This window comes from Protopterus annectens, chromosome 2.part1, assembly GCF_019279795.1.
Source record: "Protopterus annectens isolate FY-2018-M chromosome 2.part1, PAN1.0, whole genome shotgun sequence".
In the NCBI taxonomy this organism is placed as follows: Eukaryota; Metazoa; Chordata; order Ceratodontiformes; family Protopteridae; genus Protopterus; species Protopterus annectens.
In genome coordinates, this window is record NC_056729.1 from 1427427222 (window position 1) to 1427451498 (window position 24277).

The window sequence follows — 24277 nt, forward strand, 5'->3', positions numbered from 1 at the left end:
TGGGCGAACTCCGCCCGACACTTAATAGTGCGTTTGTTGAATGTAGCACAAAAGCGACAGACCGAGACGTTGTGGTCTGGGCCTAAGCAAGGAATACAGAGGGAATGGAAATCCTTATGCGTATTTGCTTCCCACAAGAAATACAATTATTAACTTTGTCTGACATCGGTCTGAGGCAAGAAAAGTTTCCCCAACGGGGTACTTAGCTTTTAAGAAGACTTCGGTTTCCAAATTTTCGTAATCTCAGGAGCTGGCCGACCGGCACTTGCTAACTGCTTCTGCTTTGGGCACCGCGCGGCAAGAAAGACTGAAGAAAATGGCGTCGGCTGGTTCTTTTATACCCCTGTCGCACTGACGTCAGGGAAGAAGTGACGACAACCGACGCCGGACCTAGACTTTGGAATTCGGCCGACCGAGGACCCGCCTGACGGCAGGAGAACCCATCTGTTATGACTGCAGCTGTATGCACGATGAACATCAAGTTTTAACAGATCTTTTAGATAGAATTTTTACATCAACATGATTTGGGTACTAACTCTTGGTAATGAATTTGTTTGTAATAATTACCCACAAGAGCACTATTAATTGTTTAATTGGGCAGGTAATGCACTATATATGTACGCCCAAATGTTTTATTATTGTATGTCTGAGGAAGGAAAAGTACAGTTTTGTACCTACCATAAATGTAGATGTTCGAGGATCCACATTGCTGCAGTCCTAACTATTGGGTAGTCCGCTGTCCAGTCGGCCCGAATACCAGAGTATATGGCTGACGTCGGTCAGGGCGCATTAGACTGACGTCAGTACGTCAGGGTACTAATGCGCATGACCGACGCCATATCCTCAGTCTTTTCTTGCCCCAGATGTCAGAAGACCCTAAAAAGACAAGGCCCAATATACCTGCACCAGAAATATGTACAATATATACAAAAATATATACAAGGATATCAGCATATAACCTCACCTACACAACCACCCCTAAACACAGAGGGAAGGAGGAGGGAGGTAAATTGGACTGCAGCAATGTGGATCCTCGAACATCTACATTTATGGTAGGTACAAAACTGTACTATGTTCTTCATTCCACATTGCTGCAGTCCTAACTATTGGGTAGAATCCCAAAGCAGAGGTAAGGGAGGCTGGCAAATCATAAAGAAGCAGGAGCTGACAACATGCCTTGCAAAATAGCTGTGGCAAAACCAGCCCTAGACTTAGAGTAGAGAGGAAGGTGATAATGCTTAGAGAAAGTATGCACTGAACTCCAAGTAGCTGCCTCCAAAATATCCTTAGTTGCCACCCCTTAGAAATGCTGTTGAAGTGGCAGTAGCCCTAGTGGAATGAGGCCTAATCCCAGCTGGAATCTCCTTGCCATGATGGGAATAACAAAATGCAATGCAAAACCCAATCCACCTAGAAATAGTTTGTTTTGACACAGGCTTGCCCTGTAACTCAAAGCAAAAGAAACAAACAACTGCTGAGACTGCCTAAAATCCTTAGTCCTGCTTAAATAATAACGTAATTGCCTATGTACATCTAAAGTGTGCAAAATCTTTTCCCCTTTATTTTGGGGATCTGCATAAAAAGTAGGCAAATGAATAGTTTGGTTTAAAGCCACACTAGAAACCACCTTAGGCATAAAGGAAGGATTAGTACGTAATGATACCCTATCCTTATGGAAAATCAAAAAGGGCTCTACTGCCATAAGGGCCTGCAACTCAGACACCCTTCTTGCAGAAGTAATAGCCAACAAAAAAGCAGTCTTCCATGACAAGTATTTCAATTCAGCAGTAGCCGGAGGCTCAAAAGGTTGTAGAGTAAGTTTTTCCAACACAAAATTGAGATCCCAAGCAGGAGTAGGAGCTTTACGTGGGGTCTTATATTCTTTGCCCCTCTAAGAAACTGCTTGAACAAAGGATGCGAAAACAATGGTGGGTCACAATCATAGTGAGCTGAAATTGCTGCAGCATGAATCTTAATGGAAGAGAAGGACAAACCTTTGTCCAATAACTCAGTAAGATATTGAAGAGCCACATTCAAATTAGGCTCAGAAATCTCCAAATTCTTTGCTGTACTCCAAATTAAAAACCTCTTCCATTTTTCTGCGTACACTTTCCTTGTACTAGGTCTTCTAGCTTCCATAATCACATTTAAAACTTGTTGAGGAAGTTGAGACCTGCTGTGTTTCAACACAGAATATGCCAGGCTGTTAGATGAAGTGAGTGAAGCTTGACATTGAGCAGATGACCGTCCTTCTGAGATAACAGATGTGGAATCAAAGGTAAAGGCCATGGAGGCTTCCTTACCAGACTCCTTAGTAGTGGGTACCAGTGTTGCCGAGGCCAATCTGGAGCTATTAAAATCATCCTTGGCTTGTCTTGTCTGACCTTTAAGAGCACCTTTGGAAGAAGAGGCAGAGGTGGAAAGGCATACACATGAAGATTTTTCCAACTGAAAGAAAGAGCATCCACTTTCCAAGCTGTGTGATGAAACCCCTTTGTGCAAAACTTTGGCAGCTGGTGGTTTAGTGGAGAAGCGAACAGATCTATGTCTGGAGTTCCCCATGACACTGTCAATTTCTGAAATACATGAAGATCCAGTTTCCACTCGTGGGGATCCATGATTTGTCTGCTTAACACATCTGCTAAGGGGTTCTGTGCTCCGGCAGAAACCTTGCCTGAAGAGTTAGTTGCAAGCTGAGCGCAGTCTCCCATAAAATCATTGCTTGCCTGCATAGAGGATAAGAATGTGTTCCCCTTGTTTGTTGATGTACCACATGACAGTTGTGTTGTCTGTTAGAATCAACACCTGCCCTGGAAGAAGTAACTCCTTGAAAGCCATTAATGCAAACTGGACTGCTAACATCTCCTTCATGTTGATATGTAGATGCTGTAGTCTGGCAGGCCACTTGTCTTGTATCCACTTTCCATTTAGATGAGCTCCCAAGCAATGTCCGAGGCATCTGTCGTTAAAATCTGACTCCTCTGGCCGGGTCACAGAGAGTCCCTTGTTAAGGTGACATGCCTGACCCCACCACAAAAATTCTTTGGCAGCGCAAGGTATTATTTGAATGACAGTGTCCAAATCCTGGCAGTGCTGTGTCCATACATTTTGAGATACCATTGCAGCTTCCTCATATGCAGTTTGGCATTGGGAAGCACCAGAATACAAGATGCCATGAACCCTAATGCTTGAAGGACTGTCCTTGCAGTCAGCACGGACTGATGAGATAGTTGATGGAAGTAAAGGGATAGACTCTTTTGTTTGTCCGGGGTTAAAAAGGCCATCTGGGCTGCTGTATTCAGTCTCACACCCAGAAAGCACATGTCTTGAGAGGGTACTAGACTGGACTTTATTTCGCTCACAGAATACCCTAGGCATCTTAGCACTGCTATAACATATTCCAGATGCTGTAGAAGGTCTTCCTTTTCTTGAGCCAGAATCAGGCAGTCGTCCAAGTAAGGATAGATTTGAATTCCTTTTAGCCTGAAATAAGCTATCACTGGAGCCAGAACCTTTGTGAATACTCTGGGCAGTAGATAAGCCAAAGGGCAATGCAGAGAACTGATAATGAGAATTTCCAGCTCAAAACGCAGATACTTCCTGCAACTTAGTCTTATAGGCACATGAAGGTAAGCTTCCTTGAGATCTAAAGTTACCATCCAGTGATCTTTGCCCAGCAGAGGTAAAAGCTGTTGTAACGACAACATCTTGAACTTTGGAATGTCCAGATAAGTGTTGAGGATAGATAAATCCAAAATTGGTCTCCACGTGTTCCCCTTCTTTGGTACTAGGAACAGGCGAGAATAAAATCCTAGGCCCCTTTCTGATGCAGGGACTGGCTGAATGGCCCCTATTTGGAGTAACAGAGAAATTTGCTTGTGAGCCTCTTTCCTTTGTGGAGGAGGAACGTCTGGCATGCCTTTGAAAGGGGCAATGTATGGAAATAAAACCTGTAACCGTGGTGAATGATATCCAACACCCATCTGTCTTGAGTGATTAAATCCCAATTTTCTTTGAAAAGAGACAGTCTTCCTCCCAAAGGAGCTGCCAGACGAGAATCTACTGGCAGCTGAAAAGGCAGGTCATTGGGTCTGTCTACGAAAGGACTGACCCCTGCCCTCACCAGAAGTCTGAGCAGGTGAACTCCCTGTTCTAGGCCTAAAAGAACCTTGAGCTCTGCCCCTACCACGCCTAGACCTACCCTAGACTGGGAATCATAAGCAGGATATGTCCATCCCTTAGTAGGCCAATTTCTACTAAACTTCGGTGGCCGCACCTGCAAAAAATCTTTAACAGTTTGCATAGACTTAGCTTTGTCCTCCATTTTCTTTAAAACTGCTTCCACAGGCGAACCAAACAACACATCAGACTGTAAAGGAGCATCCAAAATCCTTGTCTTAACATGCTCAGCTAAATTCTGATCCCTCAACCAGGCATGCCTGCGAAGAACAGAACTAGTGGCAGCCACCCTCGAGGAGGCCTGTACAGCATCAAAACCACATTGCAAAGAATGCTTACCCACTTGTTCAGACACATGAACTAAATCTAGCAACTCTTTACACTCAATACCTTCCGCCAAAGCATCCACCTTAGATTTCAGTTGTGAAAGGAGATAATTTTGATATTTTAGCATGTGAAACTGACAATTCAACGCCCTCATGGCTAAAGTGGAAGAAGTATACACTTTCTTTCCCCATCTATCCAAAGCCCTTGCCTCTTTATCAGTGGGAACAGGGTTTTTTAACCACAGAGGCCTTAACACCTTTAGGTCCCTGAGAAACAGTTTCCGGGTCTGCCCTAGGACTCTTAAAAAGATACTTATGAGCTTCAGGCACCCTATAGTACCTATCAGGTTTAACAGGAGCAGGAGGCAAAGAATCAGGGTTCAGGGAAGCCTCTGCAAAAACATCTTCCACCACATTCAACACAGGAGGTATAGCTAAGGGCCTATGCTGGGGTAAAAACAAGAATTCCCTAAGCCTTTTCCTGAATCAGAGTAATCCTGGCCTTCCCATTTAAAGTGCTCCCTCATGGAATGCAGAGTCTCTGAAAATGAGAAATCCTCAGGAGGAGAAGCTGTAGGAGTGGAATCATCCACATCAGAATCAGAATAAGGAGGATACTCCTGCAAATCTTCCAGAAGTGTCAGAAGCCTCTGAACACTGTTCAAAACTATCAAACTCAGGTTCCACTCTAGGCCTCTTATCAGGAGGGGCATAGAACCTCTAATCATAGTAATCAAATCTTCTGCCATTTTAAGCATATGTTTCTTAGGCACAGAACCTGAAGTGCTAGGAGAAGCCCCCACTGAAGCTAAATTTGGCCTACCTCTCAAAGAAGTTTTGGAAACAGAAGGAGAGGCTCTAACTCCCTTGGGAAGAGAGGGAAGAACAGTTACCTGAGAAGCCCCCTCAGCCTGGCCTACCTCCTGAGAAGGCACATCCTGTAACAGTAAAGTCTCTGCCTGAGACTCCAAAGAAACTCCTGGCAAAACCTCTGGCTCCACTGAGCCTTCTAAAGAACCGACGTCCGGGACTGCCGGTTCATCAACCCTAGGCTTCGCTATTTTGTCCTTGCGCTTCTTGGACGAAGCGGGCGTCGGAGCATCCGACGGCATTTTATAATTGCAACGCTTCCCAAACACTAACCTGGCACAGTCTAACCTTCTCTTAATAGTGCGTTTGTTAAACCTAGCACAAGAGCGGCATCCAACAACGTCGTGCTCAGGCCCTAAACAAGGTATACACAAGGTATGGTAATCCCTATGAGGTATCTGTTTCCCACAAGAAATACAGTTATTCACTTTTCTGACATCCGGTTAAATACTGAGGCAAGAAAAAACCAAAATGTTCCCCAACGGGGTACTTAGCCAACTCTGATTCGGTCTGAAACTCCGACTTCAGAAAATTTCAGAACGCCAACCTGCACTCGCAAAACTGCTTCTGCATCGGACCATGCGGCAAAAAAGACTGAGGATATGACGTCGGTCATGCGCATTAGTACCCTGACGTACTGACGCCAGTCTAATGCGCCCTGACCGACGTCAGCCATATACTCTGGTATTCGGGCCGACTGGACAGCGGACTACCCAATAGTTAGGACTGCAGCAATGTGGAATGAAGAACATCGTATTGGCGTTTCCGAAAGCGCTTACTATATTAAACTCTAAGTTTTTAGCTCCGGCTTGTTTTGCTGTGTTCTTATTTTCAGCAGTTTGTCGAGAGTATATTGTTTAGCTCAGCTGGTCTGCCAAAATATTAAGCCTTCCTGGAAGAAACTGAGTTAGGAGATACAGGCCCAGGGATGCTGCTATGGATTAGAGATTCATGCTCTGCCTGCACAGGGGGTAAAGAATGAGTCCTTCCCTACTTGTTGATGTACCACATGACTGTGGTGTTGTCTGTTCTGACGAGCAAGGTTCCCGGAGAAAGAAGATGCCTGAAAGCTAGTAAGGCCTGCTGAACTGCTATCAACTCCTTTAGATTTATGTGCAGGTGCATCTGCTGGGCATGCCAAAGTCCCTGTATGCATCTGCCATCCAGGTGAGCTCCCCAGGCGTAGTCCAATACATCTGTGGTAAGAACTTGAGTGGCAGAAGGTGTTTGTTTTGTAGACAGGCTGTTGCCCACCATAGAAACTCTGTCTGCAGAGATGGAAGCAGAGGAATCTTCATATCCAGGTCCTGTGTGTTGACACCAAATGTTTTTGAGGTACCATTGTAATTTCCTCATATGCAGTCTTGCATATGGAATCATGAGGATGCAAGAGGCCATGTATCCCACAGCTTGCAGGTATTTCCTTGCAGGGAGCTGGGACAGGCTTGCCAAGTCCTTGAAGTAAACTGAAAGAGTTGTCTGCTTCTCCTGGGTGAGATGTATCATCTGGACGGCTGTACTCAGACTCGCTCCCAGGAATGTTATCTCCTTGGATGGCACCGTTTTTGATTTTTCCTCGCTGAGAGTGTAACCCAGGGAAGAGAGAAGAGTCTTTACAAATTCTAGATCCTTTAACAGCTGTTCCTGAGAATTTGCTTGAATTAGCTCATTCACTCCAGAGCAGCTCAGGAAAAGCTGCCTGCTGAATTCCACCATAGGAACAACAGAGCAGCCTGAGCTCATTTTCAGAAAATCCATTTGTAATACTATACAGAAAACAAATGCTCATAACTCTTTAACTATAAGAGCTACACTAAAAGTGTAAATGCGAAAGTTGTTCAGCAGACACTGACCTTTCCAACAGTGTAAATGTTGATAGTGCATATCAAAGTCATAATGAAATATTTGGCAAGGAATGCTGATATTGTGCATTTTTTTTAATTTTTTGGAAAAGCAAAGCACAATATCTTGGTCTATGTACCATGCAGACCCATACAATTTGAATTTAATTTGTTAGTATGAATGTCAGCTTTAAAATGATACTTTAACCATAACTGTGTGACACTCCTTTCATGAGATATTCACAGAAATATGATTAGTATATTATTTCTCATAATTGATAAATAAACAAAACATATCTCATCACCTGTAACAGACAGAGCCTACATATCAGTGTAGAAGTTGTGCATCTGAATGTCAGCTTCAAAATGACGCATCATTTGTGTGATTACCGTGCTCCCAAGCAAAGATATGGGCATAATAATGAGAAGTATTGTAAATGTATAATTTTCATATTTGTACAAGACTAAACAAACTGTAATATCTGTACGTGTTTACAGTGCCTAGACACAGTTCTTTTACCATGTTGTAAGGAGTAACACTGTCTTCAAAATGATGCATTACTTCACACAATGTGGTGCTCCCTTGCAAAGTTATTTACCAAAATATGAAAAAAATCATAATTTCCATAACCTAAGTCAGAAACAAACTCTGTTATCTGCCTATGAGTACAACATACAGGTACCATTCTTTTACCATGTTAGAACTATAAATAATCTTTTCAAAATGAGGTATTACTTAGCACATTCAGATGCTCCCTTGCAAAGTTATATAACAAAATATGAAAAAATCATAATTTCCATAACCATAAGTCTCAAACAAACTTTGATATCTGCACATGTGTCAAACATACTGGCACAATTCTTTTACCATATTAGAACCAGCAATACTGTCTTCAAAATGAGATATTACTTGGCACATTCAGATGCTCCCTTGCAAAGTTATTTACCAAAATATGAAAAAAATAATAATTTCCATAACCATAAGTCTCAGACAAACTTTGATATCTGCACATGTGTCAAACATACTGGCACAATTCTTTTACCATATTAGAACCAGCAATACTGTCTTCAAAATGAGATATTACTTGGCACATTCAGATGCTCCCTTGCAAATTTATTTACCAAAATATGAAAAAAATCATAATTTCCATAACCTAAGTCCGAAACAAACATAGATATCTGCACATGTGTACAACATACAGGCCCAATTCTTTTATATGTTAGAACTATAAATAATCTTTTCAAAATGAGGTATTACTTAGCACATTCAGATGCTCCCTTGCAAAGTTATTTACCAAAATATGAAAAAAAATCATAATTTCCATAACCATAAGTCTCAAACAAACTTTTATTTCTGCACATGTGTCAAACATACTGGCACAATTATTTTACCATATTAAAACCAGCAATACTGTCTTCAAAATGAGATATTACTTGGCACATTCAGATGCTCCCTTGCAAAGTTATTTACCAAAATATGAAAAAAAATCAATTTCCATAACCATAAGTCTCAAACAAACTTTGATTTCTGCACAGGTGTCAAACATAATGGCGCAATTCTTTAGCCATATTAGAACCAGCAATACTGCCTTCAAAATGAGATATTACTTGGCACATTCAGATGCTCCCTTGCAAAGTTATTTACCAAAATATGAACAAAAAATCATAATTTCCATAACAGTTATTTGCCAAGCTCAGAGAAATAAATTTTACATAACACATTTCATAATAGTGTTTTACTTACTATACTGGTCCAGCTTGGTCATGGGTGTTTTCCATTCTTCTCACAATCATGCAGGGCTCTCCTCACGCCATTGTGGAGGTTGGTCAAGAAGAATGCAATGCCCTCCTCAGTTAGGTGAATGCCATCCCTTCTGAACCAGTGAACATCTTCCCTTCCAGTCTTACCTTATCTGAAATAAAGCATGGGTGGACACTGACAAGGGTGCACAGCCAGGGCACATGTAAAGAGAAAAAGCAGGGTAAGGACCGCTCCACTAATATGCCAAGGACAGGCATGGGGCTCCAGATGTTGGTTATCTGTAGTGTCCCATAGCTGTGCCGGCTGCCCACTCAGACTGCTGATACCACTATGGTCTCATGACCTCCTTCAGTGGCAGCAGTCTGCCTTACCTCTGCCTTTTCTCTTTACATGTGCCCATTCAGCAATGGACCTAAGGGATGAGGGACTGAAGTAACTCACTAATTGCTGTCCTGACCTACCGGAAGGGAGGGAGACTGAGGGGAGAGCTACATCAAGGCAACATGTCAAAAGACCAAGACTGACCCAGGCTGTGTCTTTTTGCATGTTTTTGCAGTACATCACAGTGGCACACCCAAGCCCATGCTTACCGAGGACAGCATCACTATGGGACTGTGCTGTAGAGTCTCCAGGTTCCCAAGTGCGATCCCGGTGGATCACAAGATCCATGCTGGCTAGGTATGCCCCCTGTGATGCACCCAGCAACACAATATTCGGCGATGGGACAGCGTAAGGTTTTTGGCTGCTCCCTTTCCAGTGACTCCCAGAACAGCAGAAGACAGTCTTACCTTATCTGAAATAAAGCATGGGTGGACACTGACAAGGGTGCACAGCCAGGGCACATGTAAAGAGAAAAAGCAGGGTAAGGACCGCCGCTCCACTAATATGCCAAGGACAGGCATGGGGCTCCAGATGTTGGTTATCTGTAGTGTCCCATAGCTGTGCCGGCTGCCCACTCAGACTGCTGATACCACTATGGTCTCATGACCTCCTTCAGTGGCAGCAGTCTGCCTTACCTCTGCCTTTTCTCTTTACATGTGCCCATTCAGCAATGCACCTAAGGGATGAGGGACTGAAGTAACTCACTAATTGCTGTCCTGACCTACTGGAAGGGAGGGAGACTGAGGGGAGAGCTACATCAAGGCAACATGTCAAAAGACCAAGACTGACCCAGGCTGTGTCTTTTTGCATGTTTTTGCAGTACATCACAGTGGCACACCCAAGCCCATGCTTACCGAGGACAGCATCACTATGGGACTGTGCTGTAGAGTCTCCAGGTTCCCAAGTGCGATCCCGGTGGATCACAAGATCCATGCTGGCCGGGTATGCCCCTGTGATGCACCCAGCAACACAATATTCGGCGATGGGACAGCGTAAGGGTTTTGGCTGCTCCCTTTCCAGTGACTCCCAGAACAGCAGAAGACAGTCTTACCTTATCTGAAATAAAGCATGGGTGGACACTGACAAGGGTGCACAGCCAGGGCACATGTAAAGAGAAAAAGCAGGGTAAGGACCGCCGCTCCACTAATATGCCAAGGACAGGCATGGGGCTCCAGATGTTGGTTATCTGTAGTGTCCCATAGCTGTGCCGGCTGCCCACTCAGACTGCTGATACCACTATGGTCTCATGACCTCCTTCAGTGGCAGCAGTCTGCCTTACCTCTGCCTTTTCTCTTTACATGTGCCCATTCAGCAATGGACCTAAGGGATGAGGGACTGAAGTAACTCACTAATTGCTGTCCTGACCTACCGGAAGGGAGGGAGACTGAGGGAGAGCTACAGCAAGGCAACATGTCAAAAGAGCAAGACTGACCCAGGCTGTGTCTTTTGCATGTTTTGCAGTACATCACAGTGGCACACCCAAGCCCATGCTTACCGAGGACAGCATCACTATGGGACTGTGCTGTAGAGTCTCCAGGTTCCCAAGTGCGATCCCGGTGGATCACAAGATCCATGCTGGCTGGTATGCCCCTGTGATGCACCCAGCAACACAATATTCGGCGATGGGACAGCGTAAGGTTTTGGCTGCTCCTTTCCAGTGACTCCCAGAACAGCAGAAGACAGTCTTACCTTATCTGAAATAAAGCATGGGTGGACACTGACAAGGGTGCACAGCCAGGGCACATGTAAAGAGAAAAAGCAGGGTAAGGACCGCCGGTCCACTAATATGCCAAGGAGAGGCATGGGGCTCCAGATGTTGGTTATCTGTAGTGTCCCATAGCTGTGCCGGCTGCCCACTCAGACTGCTGATACCACTATGGTCTCATGACCTCCTTCAGTGGCAGCAGTCTGCCTTACCTCTGCCTTTTCTCTTTACATGTGCCCATTCAGCAATGGACCTAAGGGATGAGGGACTGAAGTAACTCACTAATTGCTGTCCTGACCTACCGGAAGGGAGGGAGACTGAGGGAGAGCTACATCAAGGCAACATGTCAAAAGACCAAGACTGACCCAGGCTGTGTCTTTTGCATGTTTTGCAGTACATCACAGTGGCACACCCAAGCCCATGCTTACCGAGGACAGCATCACTATGGGACTGTGCTGTAGAGTCTCCAGGTTCCCAAGTGCGATCCCGGTGGATCACAAGATCCATGCTGGCTGGGTATGTGTTCGTGCTGAAGGGCTTGGCTGCTAACTGACATGGGGGCACAGAAAGAGCACATGTACACTGAAAAGGCAGGTGAGGCACTCTGCTTTACCTCTGCCTGTTCTATTTACATGTGTCCTTTCTGCAATGGGCAGAAGGGAGGAGCTAATGTAAACCCTCTTGCCCTGACCTACATACACTGACTAGACCTGAAGGGAGGGAGACTGAGTGAGAGCTACATCAAGGCAACATGTCCAAAGGCTTAGACTGACCCAGGCTGTTTTTGCATGTGTCCTTTGCGGAGGGAACCATTACATCACAGTTGCACACCCAAGGCCCACAGCACTATGGGAGAAATTTATGGCCATGGTACTCCCCAAAGCATTCAACACACAGGTTGACCTTGCAAGTTGGGCACCCCCATGATGGCTCAGCACGTTTACCCTTGCTGGCACAGTTTTTACATCTTGATTTATGCCACTTCACTGGAAAGTGAGAGCCATGCTCAAATCGGCTCACAGCCTCTGGGACAGTAATCTCAGTGCATCTTTTCCTCTTTGTGTAACTGGCAAGTAGATGCAAGCCTAGGTTCCTTCGAACTGTAACTGTGTTGCGGAATAATACGTCCAGAACGTGATAGTTGCTGATGTCTGATACTTTCACGGAATATAATGAAAGCATTGACAATGGCCACATCCCATAAGAACCAGAACAAGTACAGCCACCATTTGCGGGCCTTTCTGGCACTGGGATACTGTGTCCTCAGCTGATCTGCTCTGTCCACCCCATTCATGTAACTGTTGTACATGTTTACAACTGGTGGACATGGCACTGATGTCTTTCTTCCATCACGCTTTCTTCTGTATGTGCTGGAGACTGGCAAGGTTGGGTTACAGTTAGTTGACAGGAGGAATACTGGTTTGCTATCCTTCCATTCAGTAGCTAGCAGTGGTCCACTCTGCAATTGTTTGTAGTAGCCTCGAGCTGCTTTTCCAATGGCCTGTCTGTTGAATGTAAGAGGCCATCCTGACCTATTGGTGCGCATGGTTCCACAACAGTATAGATCATCTTTCAGCAATTGCTGTGCTAGTGGAACAGAGGTAAAGAAGTTATCAAAGTAAATGTGATGCTTCTTGCCAATCAGTCCCCTAGTCAAGTCAACTACAACTCTGTGTGCCAGCCCAACCTCTGTATTCTGCTCCGTTTTTCCAGTGTATACCTGGAATTCACGTACATACCCATTGGTTGAGTCTGCCAACACCCACACCTTAATGCCATACCTCTCAGGCTTACCAGGCATAAACTGTCTAAATGTCAAGCGCCCACGGAACCCAACCATGGCTCCATCTACAGCCACCTCACGATGCACATTGTAACGTGTCCTGCATGCATGAAGCACTGCATCCAGTATTGGCCGTGTGATGTAGCTTGTCATGACCCACAGCACCATGTGGTAGGCTCAGGCTGTTATCATTGCAGTGGAAGTACTGCTGAATTTTTCAAACCTATCTCTGGTCATGTACTCTGCTATTGGGAAGCGACCATATACATGGTGCGTTTCCCAGTACTGCCTCAATTCAGGAACATGTACAATAGACATGTATATTCTGACACCTAAAATGTGCGTATGTCTCCTGGGCACACAGGACTCCACCAGTATCAACCTTGCCTGCTGCGGCCTGCCTCTGTGCAGCATAGCGATTTGTTTCATTAGCAATACAGGTGTATAGCTCCTCTGGGAACATCAAATTCAGGAAGTCCATCTCTGTGCTATCTGAGCCCAAGTGATCTATTGGTCCTACTGGCCCCACAAATTCCTCAATGTGTAAAGTTTGAAGATGTTTTTCCCACGTGATTTTACATGGTGGGCATGCTTTCAACGTACCTGACTGGGTCGCAAGGAACAGTTGGAAATGGGAAAGGCTGAAGGGTTGAGAGATGATGCTCTCTGAATGCCAGTAGCAATTGTACTGCTTGCAGTTGGTAGTGAACTGTTGACACATGTTCCCTGCTGAGGCACACCCATATCAGTCTCTGACAAGGAGCTACTTGGACTCCTATCTAGAGGATTATCTCCATCACAATCACCAAACTGTGGACTACTTCCCACATCATGCACAGGCGAAGGCACATCCACACCCTTATCAGCAGTTGCAGTGCCATGCACTGTGGAGGACTGCATAGCTGTGTCATTTAGACCAGGTGCTTTCATGAACACATATAAAGGCATGTCATCATCTGCGTCATACTCTGAATGCCCTTGGTGGGCATAGTGTGTGGCCAACTTGTGTGTGGGCACCTTCCTTAGTTGTGCAAGTGGCACTTCATCCTCACTGTCTTGGTCACTGACATAATTACTGGTCAGGTCTGCTTTGGCAACTGGTAGTGGTCTTTCAGGAACGGCGGGTACAGGAGCATCATCCTTATCACAGGCAATGGCCTTTTCACGCAGACGTGCGAGTGGAATGTCATCATCTGAGTCATAATCATCATCCTCGCTCTGGTTGGCATTATGTGGTACATCAAGGTGCATACCACCGTCTGAACCACTGCTACAACCATCACAGTCAGTTTCCTCACCCAACAGGTAAACGCTGCTTGCTTTCTCCTCAACAGATGGCATCTTTGGTGGTGGCTGTGTTGCTTTACACTTGAAATCACACCTGAAAAACACAATGCAATACAACATTCTGATGTAATATACCTGCAGAGGCATGTGAAAATCAATGCACCTATCGTAATATTTCTATATATATACACACAAATGTTTGGGGGTGGTTGCAAATGAAATAAGATAAATGCATGTTGTTTTGAGTACTACCTAAGACTGCATCACTGATGTACATTTATCTCCCTTCTGCTTCCTATGTCTCCCTCTCACAATACTTCTTTCTCCAAGAACAAACAAAAGGGGAGAAATACAGTCAAATCAAATACATTTATAGTGAAGCAACTGGCCTGATAAAATTACAGTAACCTGCAAAAGAATAAACCCACTATCTGCCCATCTTCATCCATGCATTCAAGACTAGGGCTTTGTTGCAAAATTAAATCCTTCATGCAGCACAGAGTAGACTCATGCCCAGTATAAATGCATAATTTTCAATCATGACATGAAGCAATCGGTCTAAGTAGTACAGTTAATCATGAACTTACCAACACCCTAGGCCAAAGGTTCCTGGAATTCATAAATTCAAATGCAATGGAACAGCTAGTCACCTCTACAACAAAGGTGAGATATTGTACTAGACCTGATAATCACAAACATGGGGACAAAGTGCTCCACACTGGAAGTATACCCTCACTAGTGAGATCTGACCACAACTAATCACCGATATACACATCCCTGGATATACAGATCCCACCTCTACCCAGAACACAAGACTAGTGAAAAACTTCTCAAAAGCCGACTTCACACTTCTTATAACTGAGATGGTATCCTTTAATCCGACTGTGCCAGTGGAAACCACATCCCACAATGCAGAATACTTCACAAATGCTTTCTACGTACATCTCCAAGAATGCATGGATCATGCAATCCCAAATAAAACCAAGACCCTCTCCACCAACGGAAGGCGTCCTGACTCGTCGACCCCAGCCATAAACAAATTGTACAACAAAGGAAACTACTGCATGACAGAGCAAAATCCCATAAAGAGAAGGCATCTCTGATCAGCAGTAGTAGAAAGCTATGTTCTCTCTTAAAAAACATATTTAACCTTTGCCTTACTACAGGATATGTACCTTAACACTGACGCAGCAGCAGTAGTCCCACTCCACAAAGGAGGCACCTCTACAGACCCTGATAACTACCTCCCCATAACCTTAACCAGCCTGGTCTGCAAAGCTATGGAAAGAATCATTATGGAACTCACAGACATTGAGGACTTAGACACTTGATCCCAACCAGTTCAGCTTTGTAAAGGGCAGATCCTGCCTTTTGAACCTGGTTGACTTTTTGAAACAGTCACTAGAGCCATTGAAGAGGCCAAAGCAGCCCATACAGCATACCTAGACTTGGCTAAAGCTGCGTCACAATACCCCACTGGGGCATCATAGACAAGTTCAACAGCATAAATCCAGGATTTCCTGGGCACTTCTGTGTGCACACATCTATACAGTTACTATAACATGATTACTCAAGCCGTAGTAGCATGGCACAAAGCATTAACAATTACTTAAAAAGTTGCACTGTAAACATCAAAACCATGTCACAGTATCTAGTACATGTCAAATCCATGCCAGTTGAGCTTCCTCTGTAATAGTCCAGATGCCATTTAGTAACATTTCCTGGTTCCAACAGGAAAAATTCATAAACAAACACCTTACGTGCAGGTGGGAAATTGCATCAGATTATAAATTGCATCAGATTCTCTGTTGAGTAGCCATTCATTATATTCGGGTGCAGGTGTAATAAGACATAGCAATTACCAAGTGATGTTACAAAGTACTGGATGTCCCTACAAAATGAAAAGACAACACGATCACTGTCAAGGAGGCTGGCAAGAGACCTACAACAACAGTGAAGGAGCTGCATGAATTTCGAAAAGTACTGGTTGTGTACTACTTGTGACACCAATATCCCATATTCTCCATATGTCTGGACTCTAGGGTAGGTAGGGTTGGACAGAAGCCTTTTCTAACAGAAAAACATCCAGGACAGGCTACAATTCGTGAAACAAGATATCAAGTCTCCCAGAAGCATGTGGGAAAGTGTGTTGTGGTCTGGTGAGAGCAGGTTTTAATTTTGTGGGCACATTCAAGAAGTTACGTTTGGCACAAAAAAACACTTTCTCATCACCAAAAGAACAACATTCTCACGGTGAAGCATGGTCATGGCAGTATCATGCTATGCGGTTGCTTTTCGCTGGAATTGGGGGTTTAGTCAAGGTGGAGCGAATTATGAATAGTTCCACATACCAGTCTCTGCAAAGAAAACTGATCTCAAATTGCAACTGTAGTAGTAAAGTACTAAATAAGTGTAGTAAAGAAAAGGCACTGGTGTAGAGTCATGACTTATACCATTATGGGAAGATTCCAAAAGCAAAAAAATAATGCTTTCATTCTACACACGTCTGGTTGGACTGCATCTCGCTGCGTACAGTTCTTGAGACAACATAAAGAAAGAGATATCAGGTACCTTGAAGGAATGCAGAAGAAAGCTACCAGAAAGTGCTGTAGAACGGAAGGTAAGGGATATGGTCAAAGACTATAGGAACTACACATCTTCTCATGTGAGACACAAAAAGGTAGGGCTGGAAGACTTGATACAAGTGCACAGAATCATGCTGGAAAGTGAAAAGTTCCCTGACAGGACACAAACTCCCCTACAGCAGCTTACAGAGACTAAATACTGTAGATAGCCACTTCAGCTTTATGCAAGCAAGCTATATGAAAGAACTAATCCAACAAAATCATTCCGAGTGTAAACTTTGCTGTTGGCATTTCATGCATTAATCTGGTTGTGCCAGAAAATGGTGTACTGCTGGGTCACCCATCCACCCAGTGAATAAAGAAAAATAGCATGCATTTACTTTACTTCAGCAACAAGCTACTACCCACCAGGCAAAAAAAAAAAAAAAACATGGCAACAATTGAACACCTCAATGTCTAACAGCCTTGAAAACTTAAATAACAGTGAACAGGTGGCAAAATGACTCTGTCTTGAAACCTCGCTATCCACCAACAATGCAGCCTCACACACAAACTACTTAGCTATATATATCCCCAGCTACTTTACACCCTACTTAGCTCACCAAACAGATCTCACTCAAAGGGAGGTATATATTAATGATAAATAAAAGAGAAAGACTATAATAAATAACGCAACAGAATGACTTCATAGTTCAAAAGCAAAGGAAATAATTTACCACCGCAGTGCAGAATAGTCTGAAATAAATGCAACACATGAGTTTGGATATTGTCATTGCCTAAAAATTATGATTTTCTCTCAAATGAGAGGATGCAAGGCAATCAATAATAATATATACTCAAATTATTCATAAAGTACATCACAAATCCTCTTATACCAGCCACTTTCTCAAGAAAACAGCAATTGAAGATGTAATGTCTACAATTTTCCTCCTAGACTGCTGATATTTCTTGAAATTTTATACATGACATATGAAAGTAGTGTGGAGGGGTGGGGTGTTTTGCAATCACTGCAAGTGGAGAAAGAGCCAAATGTTAGTCATGCATTCATCAATGTGATAACGACTTCTGCTTATGTGAATAACAGTGACAGCTGCTGACAGTTTTACCTGAAAAGTGGCAATGACTCAACACTATATTGTAACTGCACTGTGCTAATGACTTGCAAAGTTATGCATGGTGCACTGTGCTAATGACTTGCAAAGTTATGCATGCCCAGACACAGGTGATAATTGCTGACATTCATTACATTACCTTCTGCAGGTGTTATGCAACAGTCACAATCTTTTATAAGGCCATAGTCAGTCAAATAGTACAACACTTACATATTGCTATATATTATCTGTTATAAGGCCATAGTCAGTCAAATAGTACAACACTTACATATTGCTGTGCCCCTCCCACCAACATTCCACGCGACTGACAAAGCCAGGAGAAATGCATAAAAATATGGCAGCTCCATGCTGTCAGTAGTCAGTCTGTAAAGACATTTATCTCACTCAGGCAACTCGCACTATAATCATATTAATAATAAGACACGCAGAAATGTCAAACTATATAGCTTGTCTTCTGCCATTCACTTACACAGCAAAAACAGTATAAAAGTTATTATTGAGCCCATACCAGAAACTAAGCCAAGTATTGAAGTCAATCATATAATGTCATGACTTGCTTGCAGTCATTGTTACAAACAGTAACACCATGAATCTTGTGTGATTTTAGCTAGTTTTCCAATTAGAAAAAATATAATATGCTTCTAGCAACATCAGCATCATCTAGCAGCATCAGAGATGCTTCAAATGGTAACTATGGTGATGAATGATTTGGCTTCTGAACGAGCTAAACAAGATAGTCTCCTCTCTTCTCATCTTCCTATTTGCTCTAGCAAACTGTATTCATACTGTACTCAGTGTAATATTATCAATCTTTTTATTGTTTTGGCCTACGCTATAAACTGTTCTCAAATTTTGGAAATTGTAATCTACTGTTAGTTTACCTATGCACTGTATGCTGTGCCCAAATTTTTTGACTTGTACTAGGTTTGTGTGACCCTACTTTCATATTTTGTAAATATCATAATTATTTGTATTAGGATACGTGCCTAAGGAGTGGCGACGGCAACTGTGGTCCCACTTCACAAAGGAGGTGCCTCCACCGACCCGGAAATTACCGTCCCATCAGCGTGACAAGCTTGATCTGCAAAGCTATGGAGAGGATCATAATGGAACTCATAAATAAAGACATAGGAGACTTGCAGACTTTGGATCCGAACCAGTTTGGCTTTGTCAAGGACAGAACATGCCATTTAAACCTGGTGGACTTTTTCAAACAGTCACCAAGACCATTGATGAGGAAAGGCAGTCCACACAGCCTACCTCGACCTGGCAAAGGCTTTCACACAATACCCCACTCAGGTATCATTGAAAAATTATCAGCTTAAATGTAAACCCATCGTCACAAGATGGGTTGCAAATTGGCTAAGTGACAGAAGCCACAGGGTCAGAGTTGCTGGCGCCATGTCAGACTCAAAGCCTGTCACAAGTGGTGTGCCACAGGGCTCAGTCCTGGGCCCTCTCCTGTTCGGCATCTACTTTTCAGAAGTACAAGCAAACACAGGGGTGGCGAAAGCCACAAAACTCTGGCTAGGCTTATAAATGCCCCTGGGCAGATAGCCTAGTATGAACCTATAAAAATGTCAATAAAAGTTTTTTTTTTTTTTGTTTGTACGTCAGTCCCTGGACAATCACGTGTGTAGGTATCATCACCTACAATAAACTAAAATACCTGCAATACATTCAAATTGAGCATAATGAAAACTGAGCTGGATATAGTCTTTGTAAAAAATCAGTCCCAAAAAATATTATAGCTATTAAGTATCTCCATTTTTACAGAGCAAGCCTTTTCAAATTTAAAGTTTGCTGTCTCAATATGCAACATACATAACTGGAATTAATTTCATGAAACATCCCCTTCTACAACCAATCTTGTTTATACACTTTAAAATAAAGGTAATATTTCATTAGGATCCACTTGAAACCCTGATCTTGCACATACTAACAAATTGGCAAACATATTTCCTTCCCTTTACCCACCACACAAGGCACCACAACTACATCCTTTCCAGTAAGGAAGGAAAAATCTTTATAACTCCATATTTAGTGAAGTAACCACAATGACCAGTATCAGCATGCTCAAAAAAACACCACCTCAGTGAATTCAGTCAAATCCAATTGCAGCAGAAGGAAAACAAAGAGGGTGGGGACAAACCTAAAGCTGTACTATTTTTGTCTAGAACAAGGTGTCCACCTCTTTTGGCATAGAGGATGCAAAAAAACAACTTGGTAAGGCTTCAAGAGCCACATTACCACAGCATGCATCTGCTTTGCATTGGTCCCCATCGACCATCCCTCAGACTATCAAGGCTGAAACTGCTAGTCCAGTGAAAGCATATACAAAGCCTGACACTGCATGGAGTTCTCTGTACTCTAAATACAGCGATTCAAAGTAAGTAAGTAGAAGTGGTGTCAGAGCAGAGTCCCAATCTTGGCTTTACTCATATTGCAAAAAGTGCTTTTCTGAAAGTATTTACAAGTTTCAAAACAGTGAAATTGAACTTTACAAACTCACACTTTCTAGAACTGCTGTAATGTAACAGTTGTAGCAAGAAGCTTCTTTGTATGCCTACCTCAGAGTCAAGCAGTGCAGCACCTCAGTAAAAACAGATGACCAACCACTTCAATGAGCACCCCTACAATTTGACACAGCACTCAAAAAAGAAAACTGACTACACTTTCTCTGCACACCTCTGATACTGGACTGTGAAAGAAACAACCACAGTTATAAATTCCAGCTTGCTTGACATAAAAGCACACAAACAATGCCAGGCCAGATCGATGGCTGAATAACTGTGAGCAAATTACAGCAGAATTCATGTGCAATTCTGATCAAATGAAAATGTATACAATAATGGCTAAAGCTGTGCATATCAACAGAGATATTGGTTATATTACAGTGTACTGCCTCGCAGGATGCAGTAGCAAACTCCGCCCATGATACTTAACTTCTGCCCATAACTTGTCAATGCAAAACAAGAGAATAATCATCATTGTTGTACCACACAAATACGGTTTGTCTTTACATACAAATATTGTCTGACAACGTTGTTGCTAGTACCAACGACATGAAACTCTTAACTTGCAACATTTACTGTACATATTGTGCCGAATTTCTAAACAAATAAAATCTGGTTTTATCGGACTACAATCTTCAACTACTTGCAATACCACAACTTATTTCTGGTATGAAAATTGCAGCTGATCTCAAAAAAAATTTGCCACCCCTCAATCTATAAACTATGAAGGCAAAATTAGAATACAAATGAGACACACAATGTTACACTGACTTATACAGCGCACTGCACAGATCATGGCAGTGAACAGTGCATTTTCTATACTATCCCTGTATAATCACACAGTCCAAGTCAATCTGACAGTGCAGCATGGTTACACATTCCATAAGTCAGTACAGCACTATGGTACCAACACATGCATACAAACAGATAATTAGCAAGGGGTTTCAGACACCACAGTAAACAGAAATTAGCTAAAGGATATTTTACAAACACAAGTATAACATTTTCACAGGTAACCACATAAATGCATAAGCACGTAGCATTTACAAAAGGACATTCAAATCCAGCACATTAATCCACCGATCCTTAGCGGCTCCAGTTAGTAACGCTAATTGCCAACACCATTGCTAACACCATTCAGCCTTCGAGATACACCGATCCTTAGCGGCTCCAAATCCATCTATATGCTCCTGGGTTATTCACCTTGTTATTTCCTTATAGGAAAGCATGGCTACACTTGAAAAAGGCCTCCTAGGGCCATTTACCCAGTAATAATCTGAGCCTATTAATTTATAAACCTATGGGAACATTTCCTTGAAAAGTGATTAAAGTATTTTATTTTATTTTATTTTACATTTGTTGACCGGGCTAGTCCAGCTGGATATATGTCCATTTTCAGTAGAGGCCGGGAGAAAAGCTCCAAGACAGATACAAACAGCCAATAAGTAATTGTTACATAAAAAACAATAATAGATATAGAAGATACTATATACATTTTAACAGTAAAATAACACAAAACCATATACAAAGTTTAGAGCAAGATAATACAAGTATACTAGTGCCTAAAAAATAGTATCCAGGTTCTTACTAGATACTTATCATTGAACTAAAGAAGATTAAATTAGTGGAGAGAACACTATGCCAACTACACATCAATACCACCTATGATGAAGCTGTATCGTGAGAGTAAGCGATTCCAGTTAGAAAGTCATCTAACCTACCCAGTCCTGCAGTTAGTGATCAGCATCTGCTCTCTCCTGTTCTTCTCTTGACAGGCTAACCATTCTACTACAAAAAGTGAAAATGGCTCCCTGTGTTCCCTTTCTTTCTTAGTTCACCAAATGCTATTACTGACTTCAATAACTTTGCCAATTAACATAATTACACCCAACTTGTGCAGTTTTCGTAGTTTACTGGTAATGCATGCACAGATGTCTGCAAATTATTTCTCAGTCAATATCACCAACATTTCCTAAATCTTACTCTCTTATTTTGCAACAGAATACTACTAGTGCTTTCTTTTCGAAGAAATGGTTAGCATCCTCAGCCAAACCTATCAAGTTATACAAATAATTCGAAAGATTCGGATATGCATTGTCGCTCCATGCAGAACCTCTGTGAGATCTGAGAAAACGTCTCTCAATTAATCCTAGTTTTAAATTCTACAGCTAATCCAGTCCAGTGAATCTAACACCTAGCTAAGTGCACTTTCATCAAAGTAGGCGGCGGCCTCTGCCAACACCTTCAATGTCTCAGGGTCACCTGCCCATTATAGACTGGTCCTGCATACCCCCGTCCAGCTCTACATACATTTTCACACTTTATAACACTAACATTTGTGCAGTTATGAAACAGTATAAAAATAAACGATCCCACTTGTCAAAAGCACACCTGCTGAGGGGGTTACATCCACTGCAGCTCATAACACATCGTTTACTAGTACAGTCCCAAACTTCAGCACTTACCTTTCTTTGCAAAGGCACATCTATACCCAGCGAGGCCCTCCAAGCCCAGGGGTGGGCATGATTCCCTATTGGTAATGACTGCTTAGCAAGAGGGGCTGGTGTCACCGGACTTAATGGAAAAGAGAACCCAAACTTGTCCTTGTTTCGGTACTGGGTACCGGTGCCCCAGCTCGGGGACATGAGCTGGACTGAAGAACACCACCGTCTGCGACATGGCGTTCAGCGACTTCAGATGAGCATTAACCGTGCGTCGTCACCAAGGGCAAATCCGTCGTCAGGATATACTGCTGAAAGAAAGTGCACCCTGCCGTATCTGGCAGGTCCTGGCATCTCCGTTACTGCGGGCCGCTGCTCGTGAGGTGTTAGGCGCCACTGCTAATTGTATATACAGTAACATATACATATACAGTAACAAGATAAATGCTTCCTTTGACTTTTTTTCAACGGTGAGATTTTACAGAATTATGATGCTATGGCCTAGGCAACCATACTTTTGCTGAGCGATCCTATAACTTGTACCAAACCTTAAAATAAAAGTAAGCAAATGCTAAATAACAGACCAAGAAATGTACGAAAAGGTACAACCAATAAATAGATAAATGTACCAGGATTCCACACGCTAAATATAAAGTTTAATAACTTTAAAGCGCTGATATTAACAATACAGTTTTAGCGGTTCAGATTACTGGTACATTTATCTATTTAATGATTTGCTAAATGGTAGCAATCCTGTACACTATTACTGAAGATAACCAAAAGCGGACATACATTGCTGAGTTATTGCGCCTACTACATTCTAGCACCTTGATAATCTTTTTTCTGCAGCACAGCAATAGAGTTAGAGCGCCCAAGATTGTTTTACAATACTATATTCAATTTTAGGCAACTAAAAAAAAAAAAACGGATCCCACTCATAAGCCCATTCCGCTCAACCTTAACATGAATTGTTTTACACAAGATATTCAATTTTTAGGCGCTTCATTAAACTTAAAAAACAACACAAGTTTAAAAGGGACGTGGCGTGCCCATGCCTAAATCTGCCACTGGGTATTACAGGAAAAAACAAGTACAGGACAGTACCTCACCAATTGGGTAGGAGCGGCAGGAAGAGAAGGTAGTTGCTCTGCTTAGCTGACCGGGGAACTTTCGAACTGCAGTGGCTGAGCAGGAACTCGTAAATGGTTTCGTTTGGGGATTCCCTTTTGGGAAAAAAAAAAAAAAAAAAAAAAAAAAAAAATTTGAAAACCCCCCCCCCCCCCCCCCCCGTAATTTAAGGGGGGATTTCCCCGTAAAAAAAACCAGGTAAAATCTCCAAAAGTTTTCTTCGAAAAGAAGGGAAATACCTTTTTCTGCCCCTTGGACCCAAATTTCCCTGATAGGGATGTGCAGATAAGCTTCTTTGAGATCCAAGGTTAAAACCCAGTCAGGCTTTCTTTAACCATTGGCAGCAACTGATGCAGAAAAG